The sequence below is a fragment of the Bombus flavifrons genome, chromosome 18, assembly GCF_040668555.2.
Source record: "Bombus flavifrons isolate JBK064 chromosome 18, iyBomFlav1_principal, whole genome shotgun sequence".
Classification (NCBI taxonomy): domain Eukaryota; kingdom Metazoa; phylum Arthropoda; class Insecta; order Hymenoptera; family Apidae; genus Bombus; species Bombus flavifrons.
In genome coordinates, this window is record NC_138459.1 from 4,082,780 (window position 1) to 4,100,252 (window position 17,473).

Below are 17,473 nucleotides of genomic sequence, written 5' to 3' on the forward strand. Positions count from 1 at the left end.
AGTATTTCAGAGGATAAAGTGTATAGAAAAATTCCAATTAATTCCACCGTCTTGAAAGCAGGATCTCGGTGTAAGTCTGGAACAGGAAATGGCAATTTCTGCCGGCAATACTATGGCGAGGCATCGCCCTGACTTTTGCTCCTTCGTACATTGGCTCGGACGATGCCGGTTTCAGCGAACGAATTCCGCATTCCGGAAATCGCGGAACGTTATTCCAGGTCCCACGCGGGTCGTCCAAGCCCCCCGGAGCGACATAACCCGGTGGCCGTCCCCGGAGCCAGCGAATCTCTTCTCGGCTAAGTCGCCGGGCAAAGTTATGAATTCTTTCGAAAATCTTGCCGGTGATCCTTCGAAGTTGAGCGGTCGGCGGGGATCAAAGAAGTTGGTATGGCTCGGCCGGGGGTGGAAAGGGGTGGATCAAGTCGCCTTAGAATGAAGCCTCGGGAAGAAGTCGAGGACGACGACGACAACGACGAGAAAGGCGAAGAAGAAGAAGAAGAAGAAAGTGGAGGAGGATAAGAGAAGAGGGTTTTCGGTGAGAAGAATCCACCAGAGGGTAAAGGGGGACGCAAAGGGGGGAAGGTAGTAGGAGTATAAGATCGACAGAAGGGGCTGAGAGAATCGTGAAGCTTGAGACGACTAGGAGGGTGGTGGAAAGGGGAGCAGCGAGCGAGCAACGTGGAATACAAAGCAGCGACCGAATGATAGGAAGAGGAGGCTGAAGGAGTTTCGAAGGCTAAGCGGCCGGAGGGGGTGGGACGTTGGGAGAAGACGGGTTCGAGAAAGAAGAGACCCCCTGCCGTCTATTCAAACCGCGCATGAGTTATTGCCATGGATAATTCGTAAATATGTTTATTTTGATTTTGTACACAACGCGGTTTTATTTCGTAGCCGGTTGGACGCTCGTTCACGCTCCGCTCTTTCCCCCTGTTCTTCCAGCCACTTTTTGGAATCGGCTTTGATCGCCACTCTAGTTTCGGATTATAAACGAGCACGGCACATGTTTCCAGAGGTAAACCAGAAAAATGACTGTCCACCACGCGCCTCTGTCGGTTTATCGCAGCACCGGCATTCCACTTGGCGTCGCGTACGCGGCTACGTACGTGGAAGAATGTCATGACATTTTTAACAAGCCAGTGGCGAAACACGGAGCACGCACGAAGACGTACGTAATTTTCGTATCCAAACGCGTTAACGACCCAATAGACCGATAGAACGAATCGGCAGGGTGGAAGGTCCCTCGAACGTCGTTTGAATCAGAAGAAATTCCTCGTTGATGGAACAAACGACAGAGGGAACCTTTCGGACGCCAGCAAACGGTTCCTCGAATTCCTATAATCCCGCGCAAGCCCTACGCTTCACTAACTCCTAATATCAATGATCGCGAGGGGAGAGTCCCCGTGGAAGATTCCTCGATCATTGATATCACTCGAAGAAACGGCTTGGGTATATCGTGTTTGTCCCATGTTTGGACACGAAGCTTGGACGAGAGAGGCTTGGGCAGGGTGGTAGAGAAACACGGGAGAGAAGGTCGAGTCGAGGACGAGGGGATGAACGGAGACGGGAACCACGAGGGAATATAACGGAGAGGCTGTTGGGCAGAGAGAGAAGGGAGACAGGCCGAAGGAGAGAAGAGAGGAATGAAGCCCGCCATATCAGTCTTGCTTGCGCCGACAGTTCGTCATTTGTCACTGTCGCGGCCATTAATAACTCCGCCATCCTGTCACTGTGGATAATACGAGTAGGTCTCTGCGCTCGGGCTGTTGTAGCTCCGGTAGGGGTGGTGTTCCGTTCAATTCAGTTCGGTTTAAGGGGTCGCTACAACGGATTGGAAGAGCATGCCTTTCAGGGGATGTGTCATTCGTCGCTCGGGGATATGGCGTGCGATCTTGTCGTCCATCTTGGGATATGTTCGCTTTTTTCATCAGTTTCTAACATATTTTCTATGTATCTATGGGATTGAGAATAGGTTAAAATATGTACAGGTATTAGGTTCTACGTGGTTTTTGCAACAGTGCACCTTCGTACAAACGTGTTTGTCTCGACAGAACAAAATCGATCGTATAAATAAAATAATATAAACCTGTTGAGAATTTTGGATCTTAATAGCCGAAATAATGGTATAGGAATACTAAATTTGCACTTAGAATTCATATTAGAATAGTTATATATCTATTTGATAAGCGATTCCAAAGATATTTATCGATACACACTTGCACGCGTCTCAGCGCTTTCTTCCATAGCCGACTGACTTCCATTTCTTTACTATGATAATAATCTATTACAACGTTCATAGTTATTAGTTACGATTTCCTCATATGTTCTAGATACTTCAACTGTTTAATAATGTTGAGAATTTTGGATCTTAATTGCCGAAATAATGGTATAGGAATACTAAATTTGCACTTAGAATTCATATTAGAATAGTTATATATCTATTTGATAAGCGATTCCAAAGATATTTATCGATACACACTTGCACGCGTCTCAGTACTTTCTTCCATAGCCGATTGTTAACCGACTGAACAGTTTACATTCCTTTGTTTTTGAGACGCACACATATACTTCCACACGCTGATATTCACATACAAGTATCGCTACTACGCAGCTAACCTAGTCTAGCACATAAAATTATACATACCTCGATAAAACCAAAAAACGTGCGTCTATTGTTTCATCATAAAACTAAAGAAACTTTCCGGACAACCTAATAGAATGTTATACGTGTAATTGTAAAATAAAATAATGCTTGTTAATGATATAATAAATCACGTAATATCGGAATGAGAAACGTAATGTAATTTTTTTAATAAAGAATATTTCAAAATAGTAATTCCATTGCTGCCATATTTTACCAATCCATATCTATCAAATCTGCAGAAGACGATTAGAAACATGGCGATTTTAACCAGCAGCAGCCAGGACAGCTGAGAAACGTCCGTCAGCTCGTCATCGACACGGTTCCAGCGTCGTCCATCATCCGGGCCGCGTATCTGCGCGTGTCAAGCACGTCTGCTTTCAAGTACTTCGAAGCGATTAAAACAAAAAACGAAAAGCCACAGGGGAAAAAAAAACAAAGTACATATCGAGAAAAACAGTCACTAAAAAAGGCAGGCAAAAAGAAGAAAAATAGGCAGAGTGGCCGTAGTGCGTTGGGAAAAAAAATTTTCGCGAAAGCCCTTTCATCACACTTGCCCGCCAAACTGTCTCGCTGCAGTTTTTATTGTGTCCGAATTGCGAGAGCTACGGGGGTAGAGAATTATTGTGAAAGCACCGAACATGTGCACGTTAACACCGCGAGAGCTCGTTTGCCCGCGGACCAAGGGCGAAGGGTCGGCACGGGGGGCGGGGACGGTGGGAGATGCGGCCAGCTTGTTGGTATTACGTAAGCGTGGCGCGGCCATTTCAAAAATGGGGGAAAAAAATATACGCGGGGAAAAAGAGGTTATGTCCCGGCCGCTGGCTGATGCCAACACGGCTTTTTAATTAGAACCGGCAACGCGCCGCCACCTGACATCCTGCACCGCCGCCACCCCTTCATCAAAGTATCATTCTCATTTCGTCGAATTTCACCGGCAGAATTGCGATGCATCGAGAGCCATGTTGCGAGAACTGCGGAACAAGATGACGGAAAAAAAGTTAAAAAAGAAGGATAAAGATAAAAAAAAAAAAGTAGGAAAAAGATGTTACACGGTTTGTACGTACGTAAATGCATATGGTATACCGTTAACAGCCTGCAGGCCAACATTAATTGCGCTGCTTTTTAAATGCATCGAACGGCCGCGTTTAATCGGTCAGCTCGATCGCTCCACTTGCCCGGTGAAAGGTTCGATATATGTATTATTATTTCAACGCTGGAGAACGTAATATTGCATGATGAGAGCCGCTTCCTCGCTTTCCAGAGACGCAATGCACCGCGCTTTGATCTGCCGGCTATGTACGCGGGAGGGCCGTGCCACCGAGTATCTCCATTGGTCTCGTTGAACGGTGAAAGGTTGTTCCGTAAGGACGTCGTTTGTTACGCCTATCGTTTGTGTATCCACGCGGAATGCGCTCCGTGTTCTGGAATGAGCGATCGGGGCTGAGTAATCGGTGATATCCTGGCAACCTTTGCCTCGATTTGCATCGGCCATTTATGTAGTCGATAGTCTGGTATGCGCTGCTTGCCACGATGTATCCATTGTATTGTGGTGGACGGTGTGACGTGTTGTTGGTTAAAGTAATAAGGAGACGAGTTGATTTAATTAACTATATTTACTGTCAAAGTGGTCACCACTTCTAGGAAAACTCTACATCTGGTCTTTTTAGTTTTCTCGAGCACTGAAGCCATCGACAGCGTATAAACAATAGACTGGGACGAAGGCAGTGTTGAGAAACGTTAAGTTGGTATGGTCGCTAGTTTCTACAAGCTAAGTTGGTACGATTCCTAACGACGCTCTTTTGTCTTAGTAGTCGACCACGTGTTGATTATCTAAGTGTATCCGGTGTGTTCAGACGTTTTGTACGAGGTGGTGAAATATAGAAAGTAAAATTCAATCTGTGTGAATCTATTAAATATCAACCCCAAACCTATATTTAATAACAGGCAGACCATAGGCAGTAGACAGGCGACGATAGCTTCGGAGTTTTCAGTTATAGGGTTACACTGCTAGTGTCACGTCGGAGGCACAAGAAATCGCGAAACCGATAGATCGCCGGTGATCTGCTCGCGTCGCAGTTCCAACGTTTCACGATAAAGTGAAGAGATTGAACTTCATATAAAATGATGGAATTTTTATTATATAAATCCAACAGAGTGACGGTTCAAAGTGTTACAACAGAATGAGGTCTTGAGCGCTAATTTAGCAGGGTTTTTATATTGAGGTTTTAGTCCCTTTGGAGGGGTTATCGTCGGACGTATATCAGAGGCGGCTATTCCGTTACTGTTTGGTTATTATTTCGATAGCTATGACATGCAGGATGTTTCATCTACCTGATTAGTGTTTCTGAGTGAGTGGCCTTCTCGAGCGTGTGACACTAGCGTACGGATCGGAACCAGCTCAAATTATATTGCTACTTGTATTTACACTTCCGTATTAAAATATATTTTCTACTTTATCCACGCGTTCCTCTCTTCATACATCTAATAGCCTCAACATTTACGGATATTTTAAACTGCCGAATTATTAATTATATTAATTATTAAACCTTAATAGCCGAAATAATGTCATAGCAATACTAAATTTACACTTGCAATTAATATTAGAATAATTATATATTTATTTGATGGACGATTTCAAAGATCATCGATACACACTTGCACGTGTCACGGCACTTTCTTCCATACCACACTGTTAACCGACTGTACTGTTTACGTTCATCTGTTTTCGAGACGCCACGCACACACATACTTCCGCGCACTGATACTCACATACAAGTATCTCTACTACGCACCTAACCTAGTCCAGCGCATGAAATTATACATATCTCAGTAAGTAGAATGATTACAATGATTTTACAGAGGTAGAATGATACTGAATCAGAGAAAGACTGAACAAAAACTGCCCGTGCTGGCTCAAGTCTCGGCTTATATAAGTTTTGGTTTCGGGATGATGTGCAAAAGAGTCTGAAGCTTGGGGGTCGATTTATTATTTCTGATGTGGATTAAGGTGTGTCATAGGCTCGTTGTAGGTTATGATGATAAGGTGGTGACACGTGCAAAAGAGTCCGAAGCTCGATTTATCATCTCTGGTGTAGATTAAAATGCGGTTGATGTCACAAGGATATGGTCGTCTATTCACACAGGTAGGGGGGGGGGGGTACCAAAAGGTTTGACTTGTCGCCGGCTGTAGATTGCACGTAGCAGCGAAATTGCTTTGTCCAGAGTTTGTTTATCACATTAAGTGCGTCGTACAGTGTTAATTGTCTGTGGCAAAACAACTGCGTGAGGTGTCTTCGAAACGAAACGTTCCAAGAAGCATATGCCGCTACAGTATACAGAAGCTGAAATAGTAACGAAATATTCTATACACCTTTGCTATTGTCGCTTTCGCTCGAATCTCCATTTATTCTTTAGCATGGTGGAACTGTCAATCTGAAGGTCTATCGATTCTAAGATTTCTCAGGGTAAACACCAATGATTGCCTTTGCTTTGCCACTAGAGGGAAACGTGAAGAAGAAACCAACTTGGCACAATGGATACCTACAAATACAATAATACGGCGAGCTTCTAACCCGATTCTTAGGACGCGTGACAATAGCATTTTGCTAACGATTCTATAGGATTCGGGGATCAAGGACAGTTTTAAGTTCGGAAAGGATTTCAACTTCACGCTGCGACCGAACGATTCTTGTACGCGAGCCCAACCTTCGTTTCCTGCGTCACGAATAGCGAAAAGGACGGCCATAAATCCCGTCAAGGTCACTGACTCCGAGATCCTTTCAGTTTCCTCTTCCTCTTTCGCCGACTCTCGTGAAATCGTTGCGCATATCTGGTTTAGAGTAACCCGACCAGCGAGTACTCTTCCTGTTTCCTTTTCCCTTTATCCTGGCCTGGCCGGAATCCTCAGATCCCGCCATTACGCCGCCGCAACTGTCCAGAATTCTTCGCTTCAAATTCGCCAATTTCTCTCGTCTTGGGTTTACAAAGAATTCTTCACGGATACTGTCAAATCTTGAAATTATGGCTGTTAAATTCTTCATGAAATACTTCGGTTAAAATATCTGCACGTAGCATTTAAATTTTGATGTGTTGGCTGGGTGGTTCCAGGAAATTCAAACTGATTTTCGATCTAGTTCATGTCAGTTTTGTAAATACGATGGAATTTATTTCTAAAATAAATAGAATGATACGTAGAAAGCAGAGAATTCGCTGGTGAAAGGATTGTTATGTCCGAAGGGGACACATCGATTATCGTAATTTCTAATCGTTCGTCGAGGAAATTCGAAGTATTACGATTGAACATTTTACTGTCGCGGAATTTTTTACGATTAGCGTGAGATTTCACGGGAAACGATACGATGATTGGGATAGAGGAGCGTGGGAAGGCCGACCGGAAGTATGGCCGAAGAAATCATGAAACTCAGCAGCGTAGTGGGACGATCGGAGCTGTCGGCGGGAGAGAAGGGTGTGATGCCGGGAAACGGGGCGAGAGCGCATTCTGCAAGACGAACGAGGGGAAAGTAAAAAAATATCGAGTGCGATTTATCAAAGGCATTTCTTGGGCTGCTGACTCTGTACGAATTTTCGCCATATTCCTGCGAGGGCGAAAAATGTTCAACCTTTGTCCCTATCTATCCAACTTGTCCGCTAGTGTACGCAGTAATTGATTACGATTATCGTATCGTACCTGAAACCTTATTAATTATCATTTGTTTACTAATTTATGAAAATTTATAAAAATTAATTTATAAAAATGACAAGACATTGTGTGATGTTAGCCCTTAAATGACGTTACAGATACATAAAGCTGTTGCTGTTCCTAGATACATAAAGCGTTGTGTATTCTTATTACCAAAGTGTAAAGTATTAAATTATTTATTTTATGGTAGCATCTATAACGCAACTTTTTAAATATTTCGTCCATTTCTTTACTATAATACTAATCTATTATAACGTTCATAGTTATTAGTTTGCGATTTCCTTATATGTTCTACAGATACTTTAACTGTTTCAATTGCATTAGGTCGTCTGGAAAGTTTCTTTCCTTTCATAAGGTGATAATAGATAAACAACAATTTTTGTTTTATATTTGTTGAGAATTTTGGATCTTCATAGTCGAAATAATGGTATAGGAACACTAAATTTACATTTAGAATTTATATTACAATAGTTATATATTTATTTGATAAACGATTTCAAAGATATTCATCGATACACCTACTTCCATACCGCACTATTAACTGAACAGTTTACATTCCTTTGTTTTCGAGACGCACACATATACTTCCACACACTGATATTCACATACAAGTATCGCTACTACGCAGCTAACCTAGTCTAGCACATAAAATTATACATATCTCGATAAATAAAAAAAACATTCTTTGTGTTGAAGTAACTGCTTCAAGAAAAACTCTACATCTTTATTTGTATACGTCCGTGACCTAGAGACCGCTATTACACAGAAAATAGAATTCAGTGAAAGAAAATATTCTAAACAAGAGTAGGTGCATATTATTGTACCCTTGAATGTACATTATGTTTAGGAGCAAAGCAATTAATAAATAGATTTATATTTGTGTACCTTGCAGCCTTTAGCTACAGGTATAAGGTTAATTCCTTTGGCAATGACCTTTTGCTGTAAACATATGAACGTGCTCTCTATTTTTCCATTGTATTGTAACACTAAGAGAATGAGGATCTGGATCAGCATAAACTTGTACAGTACACTAATATTTATACCTTTATTTATTTCAATATATTTTTCTCTGTGGGTATAATCAAATAGAAAATGTTTAAAACTTTATGATGAATCCTAAGAGTAGGACCAACCTATCAAAATGGACAATAATAAACTCACACATTATTATTTAAATTAATATTTTAAAGCGTAAATAGGATGTCTTAAAATAAATGAAAAAGCCAAACATTCTAAGTGTACCCTGTGGGTATAATCAAATAGAAAACGTAAACACAGATTGTTCAAAGCTTTTTGAAAAATCTAACCTATCAAAATGGACAATAACAAACCCACACATTATTACTTAAATTAATATTCTAAAGCGTAAATAGCATGTCTTAAAATAAATGAAAAACATTTTAAGTGTACTCTGTGGGTATAATCAAATAGGAAATGTTTAAAACTTTATGATGAATCCTAAGAGTAGGACCAACCTATCAAAATGAACAATAACAAACTCACACATTATTACTTAAATTAATATTCTAAAGCGTAAATAGCATGTCTTAAAATAAATGAAAAAGCCAAACATTCTAAGTGTACCCTGTGTTTATAATGAAATAGAAAACGTAAACACAGGTTGTTCAAAGCTTTATGAAAAATCTAACCTATCAAAATGCATAATAACAAACCCACACATTGTTACTTAAATTAATATTCTAAAGTGTAAATAGGATGTCTTAAAATAAATGAAAAAGCCAAACATTCTAAGTGTACCCTGTGTTTATAATCAAATAGAAAACGTAAACACAGATTGTTCAAAGCTTTATGAAAAATCTAACCTATCAAAATGCATAATGACAAACCCACACATTGTTATTTAAATTAATATTCTAAAGTGTAAATAGCATGTCTTAAAATAAATGAAAAAACATTTTAAGTGTACTCTGTGGTTATAATAAAATAGAAAATGTTACTTAAACACAGATTATTCAAAGCTTCATGAAAAATCTGAGCTTCTTTGGTAATGTCCTTTTGCTATAAATATATGAACGTGACCCTATTATTCCATTGTATTGTAACACTAAGCGAGGATCTGGATCAGCATAAACCTATACATTATACTTACACTTATACCTTCATTTATTTCAATACATTTTTCTATTACAAATTCATCCACTCGTTCTTCTATCAGTCAACCTCAACCCTCTGAAATACAAAACGATGATATAATTCCAATAACTTCACATAAATGAACAATTCCAAGATATTTGATTATATTTGCAAGAATGATGCGTTTAAAAATGAAAAAGTACCACAAATTTCCACAAATGATGGAATATTAATATACCTGCCAAATCATAATTCACAAATTCACGTAAACCTCCACCCTCATAATGACCCATTTTATGTATCTCCTACAACTGAACACTCGTACCACAAGCTACTCAAACCCGGTAGCTGAACGACAAAGGGTCACCAGCGCGTGAAAATGATTTCGAGTCGATCTGTTGAGGCATTCATAGAAGGTCGGTCTTGCGAGCTTCACCGCGACCGATAAACGTGATTTATCTGAGGCGTCGATTTTCTCGAAATTTTCACCGGTTTCCTAAGGGCGACGCCACGGGAGGAGGAAGGTAGCACAGGCGAAGGGGAGTGGTGAGGTCGAACGTACGATAGGTTCATCGGGTCGTGTTCCACCCCCCGTCGATCCGACGTTTCGTTCGGCCGCGACACGGAAGCGAAGGGAAATAAATTACACGGCACAGCGTCCAACGGCTACGTCTAGTTCGCTTCACCCTCCGCAGGCCTCGAGGAACACCTCCCCTTGCTCCTTGCTCGCCTTCTCGCGGCTCATCCGGAGCCCCTCCACGTCGAATCCACCCACCCGTGGATCGTGAATCGAGTCTCAGCTCTTCTTCGTCCGCGTCTTTCTTCGTTCGACGACCACGTCGCTTCCTCTGGTTGAAAACTCTCGACGAGCTAGCTTCGACCAATCCGGCCGCGTTATTAATGCTTTTTAATTTCCAGCCGATTCTACCACCAGCTACCCTCTCGTGCTGCTTTAACAACGGCCATGTTAACAAATTGTGTAATTAGGATGGATCTCCCGGGAATTTGGTCAGTTGGATCACGTGGCTAATTGCTTTCGTGGCTCGTACCACGATCCCATCTCGTTTCGGTTGCACGACTTTCAAATGGTTTTGACAGACGGTTCAATGAAATTCGCTTGTCGTCTTGTATTTTTGTTACGCCGATTTGAAGGGATCTGGTCCGCGGTATTTGTCATAGGCTGTAGAACAATAGTGGACAGCAATTTTTGATTTTATACTATATTCTACGTTTTAAATTCATACTTTTTTAACAAGTTCCATATACGGTATTTGTGTTATTTTCCGATTAATTTATGCTAATTTACACATTAAAACTGATAATTCTTGGAGACGTACGATTTTAGTATGATTGCGTATTTTAAATAAGATGGAAAATTTATAATTTTTCTTTAAAAGTATAACTTTATCCAATTAAGGTTGTGCGTTTTTGTAGATCACCTTTTGCCATCTTTCAGGCAGTGTCATAATTCCATGTTCACGAAACTTCTGATTTTTGCCAGCAAATAACTTTTACATTATCAGCGTCATGAAAAATTTTACTATTTAAGGAGTTCTGCATGGAGCGAAATAAATGATAACCTAAAGGCGCAAGGTCACGGCTATACGGTGGATGTGACAACATATACCAACCTAGTTCCAATAATCTTTGGCGCCCGACCAAAGATGTGTGTTGCATTATTATGCTGGAAAACAACACTCTTACAATTTGCCAATTCCGGCCGCTTTTCTCGAACTGCGTCGCTCAGTTTGGCGAGCCGTTGAACGTACACGTTTGAATTAATCGTTTGGTTTCTTGATAAAAGTTCAAAGTACAGAATTCCTTTATAATCCCACCAAACTAACAGCATAATCTTTTTTTCGTGAATCTCAGCTTTTGGTGTCGCCTGGGCTGGTTCATCTTGCATCAGCCACGATCTTTTCCGATTAACGTTGTCATAAACAATCCACTTTTGGTCGCCAGTGATCAGTCGTTTCAGAAACGAATCGCGGATGCTAATGCGTTGCGTCAAATGAATTTCCTTAATTAAATTAAATTAAATTAAATAATTAATCGACACAATTTTTTTACTAAATTAAAGGTGTAAGTCCAAAGAACGAGAAAACTATGTAGCTTAGGTGCTCTGAACACGTTGACAAAACAAAGAATGCGCTAAGGCCACCTATCGACAAAATTATGAATCATAATGAATCATAATTATGCAAAATAAGAAATTTTCCAAATACATTCCGTACTCTATAAGAATTACTCTCCTCCTCAAATCATTTTTACGAGAATAGACACAAGAATCGAATTTGAACGAACCTTTCGCTGAAACATTTCAAAATCCTTCAATCGCCACAGACGACATCAAGTTCGCTACGTTGGGAAAAAATTCTCATTCCAATTGATACTGTTGTTATTTCTATACTCAGAGGTAGGATCACAATAGTTATTATTTTATTGAATGGATAAATGTATCACACCGTTGTGAACCAAAAAAACCTTTATTGCACGAGCTTACTAAAACTAAGGATAAAAACAAAAAGCACCTTAACCCTATCGATTAAATCTATCGATTGTAACTAGGATTATCCTCTAGTTACTATTTCTTACAACTAACGCATCTGCATATGGATGGCGAACACGAACTCTCGTTGTCATTTTCAACAATATTACATTAATATCATATTATAATATTGAAATATTATAAAAAACAATTTTTTATAATATTTAAATATATTATATTATATTATATTTGTTGTTGTTTCTATACTCAGAGGTAGGATCACAATAGTTATTATTTTATTGAATGGATAAATCTATCACACCGTTGTGAGCCAAAGAAACCTTTATTGCACGCGTTTACAAAAACTACGGATAAAAACAAAAAAGCATCTTAAGCCTATCGATTAAATCTATCGATTGTAACTAGGATTATCTTCTAGTTACTATTTCTTATAACTAACGCATCCGCATATGGATGGCGAGCACGAACTCACGTTGTCATTTTCAACAGATATGGGTAATTCTTTCTTCTTTAAGCTGGCACAATTGATTCGTTTGGACGTAGAAGCACAAGTGTGTCACTCGCGCGATCGATTCGTAGCGGAGATTAGGCAGAAAGTTTCGATGGAGAACGGTATCATTAAGATCTCATTATTCAAATTCGATCTTTGCATACTTAATCGTGGCCGTGTTCGTGTAACCACCGTACCCGGGGACTGGCTGCCAAAGATAAAGCATAATATCGCGATTCCCGGCCGCGTAATGATGATGACCGGCTTGCCGCCGCGTGGATAGCCAGGTAAGGGCTGCGCCTTCGCTACATAATATGCGTAATGTGAAAAGAGGCGATTTTCTCGGTGCTGGCGCGAGCAAAACGACCAGTCTTGGTAAATTCGTGTTATCAGTGGCGATGGAGAGCGTGCTCGGGGGGCCACGGCCGAATGAAGTTGCTAGTGGAGAATGGCCGCTCACGAGCCAGCCCCGTGAAACGCGCGAAATTATGCTTACCATGGCCGTGACATGGGATTGAGTTATTTCGCCATTTCATTTGTCATGCTTCGAACGAGCTCGCGACCACTGCTCCATTATTTTTTTACACGTTAAGCTTGTTGCATTTAAATGACCAAGTTATAGAATTTAACATTAGAACCACCGATAGTTAACACGAAGCTACCAAACCCAGTTTCACCAGGTTTCTACCAAAACCAATGAAAATGACTGGACTTTAAAAAATACATAATCATAGAATATTTTTATATTTATTGATTTATTACTTTCTTACAGAAGCAATTCCATGTTACGTGGTACATTTTTGATATTATTAATCCATCTGGGACTATCATTCCTAAACGAGGGTCCACATGTTTATAAAATTGTAAAACCAATCAGTTTGACTGGTGTGGTAGTTCTAGCGCTGATAAATATTCTCTAAATGTTTATACAATTATGGGAAATTAAAATGTACAAGTAAACAAAGTATTCAATGTTAAGAACTCGTTTGGATAATTAAGGATGGAAATCACTATACTACACTACTATATACTACATACTATACTATACTACTATATGATCATATACTATACATACTATATGATCCATTTTGTTCTATCAAGATAAAGATCACAACGTTTGACAGGTTAGGTTTCATGTTTGTGTGAAGATGCATGGTTATAAGAGACGTGTCTGTAAAAGAAATATTGAAGAATTTGGAAAATTTCTTAATAATAGAACAGTCAGATTGTTGGGTCTTGATGAGGTTATAATTTAAGAACACTCACCATGTACATTATATTTTAATATGCTTGAAAATGCTATTTGTACGAATAATTTATCTAATCGAATGCTACTAACAACGTTTCACTATTTATCGCTTGTACCAGCTCTTATTAGCTTCTGATATTACAGTACCGCTGTAGATGAATACGTCTATGCATTTTGTCTAAATTATCTGTGTATCGCATTTCACTTGTCCGACGTATATAATTTATTCTGAACAGAAACAAATGATTGGATAGATAACTATAAAAATACGTGCTCATATAACTGAACTTTTGCTGTTCATGTTTTCTACAAAGTTAAAAGAACAAGTGGCGTATCATTTTTCATTTTTCTCAAGCTGTGGATTGTAACGCGATAAATGTGAGCGATCTGCTGCCAAAACTTGGCAAATTTCATTACATCGATCAAAACATCCGCAAATCATCGTCTATAATTACAACTCTTTTATAAATATAAAATATTCGGTAGATTAACTCGGACCGAGTAGATCGCGTGAGAACACCGATATTTCCACGAAGCCTTTCCCTCCTGTTTTCGTTTCGTGCGTCTTTTTACCTCGATTCAGCCAGTAAACAGGCAGAAGAAAAAAGAAAACGTTCATTCTCGAGATTCGGCCGCGTGAAACACCAAAGAGCGTCTTTCGCGAGACAGGAAGGACTATTAATTACTGTCCACGATGGCTGAGCGCACGGCTAAGGAAAGTAATTATGTGTCGCAGCCAGCTACTTGCGACTTAAGACGTACGAGCCGCAACAAACGTAATTTTTTAACGCCTCTACCGAGCCTGCTTGAAAGAGGAAGAAAGAGAAGAATTCTCCACACCTGACACAACATTCCGAGATCGAAAAACGAGGCCCGAATATAAATCGAAATCTTCTATAATTAAACATTCACGGCGATTTTAGCATTTGAAAGTCGTGAATATTCAATTAAACATCCATGTGCGTAACGTTAAAATTAGTACAATAGGAGTGTTTATCTCGACAGAACAAAGTCGATCGTACGTAATTGGACAAAATAATATAAATCCAAAAACACTGTGCGTCTATTATTTCCTCATAAAACGAAAGAAACTTTTCGGATAACCTAGTATCTAAGAGGTTAAGTAGTAATATTGTATAATTAGTGGTTTCGCGAAATAACAATTGCCTGGTGTAATATTTAAACGGTGAAATAAACGTTAATTTAGTTTCTATTTCTTTAGTTACGTTCATAAAAATTCGCAATTAATTTGTGCACTTCTGTCGTACAATTTTGTAAAATGTTTTATAAATTGTCCAGACACGCGCAAGCGATAATTTGCTAATATTATTAACGAATTAACGAATTGTACATTATAGATAGACTGTTGAGGAATCACGCTATATGCAAAGATATACAACTTTTTAGGTTATCCGGAGAGTGTCTTTTTTCGCAAACGTGTTTTTTACAATAGTGCACCTTCGTACAAACGTGAAAGCAAGTCTGTGAAACGTCGCGCTGTTTATCTCAACAGAACAAAATGGCTCGTACGTAATTCGACGAAATAAAACAAAACCAAAAACACTGTGCGTATATTATTTCCTCATAAAACGAGAAAAAGTTATCGGATAACCTAACCCCACAACTCGATAGCTATCCCTTTATATTCCATAATATCCCATAGCCTTGCAAAGTAAAGAAGAAGTACCCTGAAACCTGCACGAAAATCACATTCCAGAAAAATACTAGGAACCCTTTTGATCTCGAGGAAGGATGAAAGCCGATTAGGGGAGACAGAAGACAATACACAGCGCACGCATCGTGGCCGGTGCGCTCGCGCATCCATCAGCGTTGATGTCTTTGTTCTTCTCGCTGTACTGCCACGTAAGAAAGATCTGGCAGGCCTCGGAGAATAAGGTAGGGAGGCGGCAGCAGGAAGAGACGACCGTGGAAAAACAGAGTAGCTCTCTGTCCAGGGCGTCCTAGTCGCGATCCATCAAACGTCAGCGATCAGCTTTTTTCTCGTCTGAAAAGTGTGTCCAAGACACGCACACTGAAATCATCGGATCGTTGAGTCGCTGGAACGGAGGCCAGCTGTCGTTTCTCTCGTTTGTGTTCGTCTTCCGCTCTTCCTTCTCTCTCTCTCGGAGACGGTGTTTCGAATTCGAGCCGATTCGACCAGGGCAAACACGCGTGCGGTTTTTCCACGGCGACCGAGTCGATTTTTCAAGCGCGACCCGTGTGACGCTTATAGGCTCGAAGATTGTGGAAGGGGACGGGTTTCCGACACGCGGTGAACACGGGCTGGGGAACACGGGCCAGGAATATGAGCGGAACACGTCTCGACCCTGTACTCGAGATAACCGAGCTCGCGGGAACATGTCCGCTCGACGAAACACCTCGCTAAGAACGAGCTCGGATTTTTACATATTAATTGGAGGCTGTGGTGGAAGATGTCGTTGCATGTAAAATCCAAAATGTTGATTCTCTGACGCGATTGGTCATTTCGTTTGGAAGAGACAGAACGTGTTTATTAATTCGCGATGCTTCGTGTAGTCGTTGTTACTTGTTCTTAACAGCTTCGCTAAGTTTTATTATAATAACGACGTGATTACACTGTGTGAATCGTATTTAGTTTTTTCATCAGTACAGTAATCCTGGAAAGTTCAAAGAGAATTATGCAACTACTTGCTTGCAGTCCTAACACGCTGGAACATTAAATTACCGGCGTTGCATTCTAATGGGAATACACGTCATTCTTTTACGATGAGCAAATTACACGCTTCTTTCAGCGTAAATTGAACAAACGTATACGGTGTGCTTCTTAAAAAGAAAAAAAGAAAAGGAAAAAAGAAGGAAAAAACGATCTAATGGAAAAAAGGCAATTTTAGCCATTACGCTCATTGAAAACAGGCAGAAGAGCGGCGCAGTAAAATACAAATTACACGGTCAACTTCTTTTCACACTCGGTAGTGCATCGAACAGCGATTAGAACCGCGTTACGTTCGAGGGAAGATTGAAGACATCAATTACCAGCGGAACCTATCGGACATGGACGTCTAGAAAAATCAATTATAAATAACCGGCGTTGTATCGAACGGACGTTTCTAATGTATAATAATGCAGCCCGATCGTCCGCCGCAGCGTAATCCAATTTCGATGTTTGTTTTTTTCGCGACACGCGTGATAAAGCGGCGTATCCGAGCGTGGACGTGAAAAATCGTGGCCATATTGTATATGTGCCTGTGACTGACTGCCTACTTCACCGTCTTGCAATCCATACGCTAAGATTAATCAATGACATCCATTGGAGGAATGTCTTCGGGTTTGTATTTGTCACTCGCACGGTTCCTTTGAGACCGCTCTCAATAGAGGGATCGGATAAATGGAAAACGAGCTGGAGCACGGAATCGATCTCGTCACTATGTACTTTTTAACCCTTTGCAACGATCCTTTGCTCGCTTTGTATTTTAAATTCCAGTCGTCTTCCTCTTTTTCTAAACTGATTACTCGCCATACGCTTGTGAATGAAATGTTACTTACGTAAATTATACGTAGAATTATAAAACGTATCGTTTAAAGTAATTTTGTTAGGAAATAGAGTTCCTTTAGCAATAATTTCTACGGGAAACATTTATTGACTGCGTCATCGACTTTCTCGCTTCGATTTCGTAATTCTGGGAAATTTCCTTTAGAACTATCGCGGTACAAAGTATCTTACACTGATTATATAATTTTATGTAATGTTCTGCATCCAACTACAGCATGGCATCTATGCCGCGTTCTTTGCGTTACTTCCAACTTAATCATAT

At 40.2% G+C, this 17,473-nt stretch overlaps 1 long non-coding RNA gene across 1 annotated transcript; it reads right to left on the reverse strand.

Annotated features, from left to right (window-relative positions):
- Nucleotides 1-2,091: 2,091 nt before the first annotated feature.
- Nucleotides 2,092-4,609, reverse strand: LOC138189038 (uncharacterized). Its single transcript, XR_011175815.1, has 3 exons — nucleotides 3,706-4,609; nucleotides 2,535-3,612; nucleotides 2,092-2,260 (listed from the first exon to the last, which is right to left on the reverse strand). It is a non-coding gene; the product is annotated as an uncharacterized LOC138189038 (long non-coding RNA).
- Nucleotides 4,610-17,473: the final 12,864 nt, after the last annotated feature.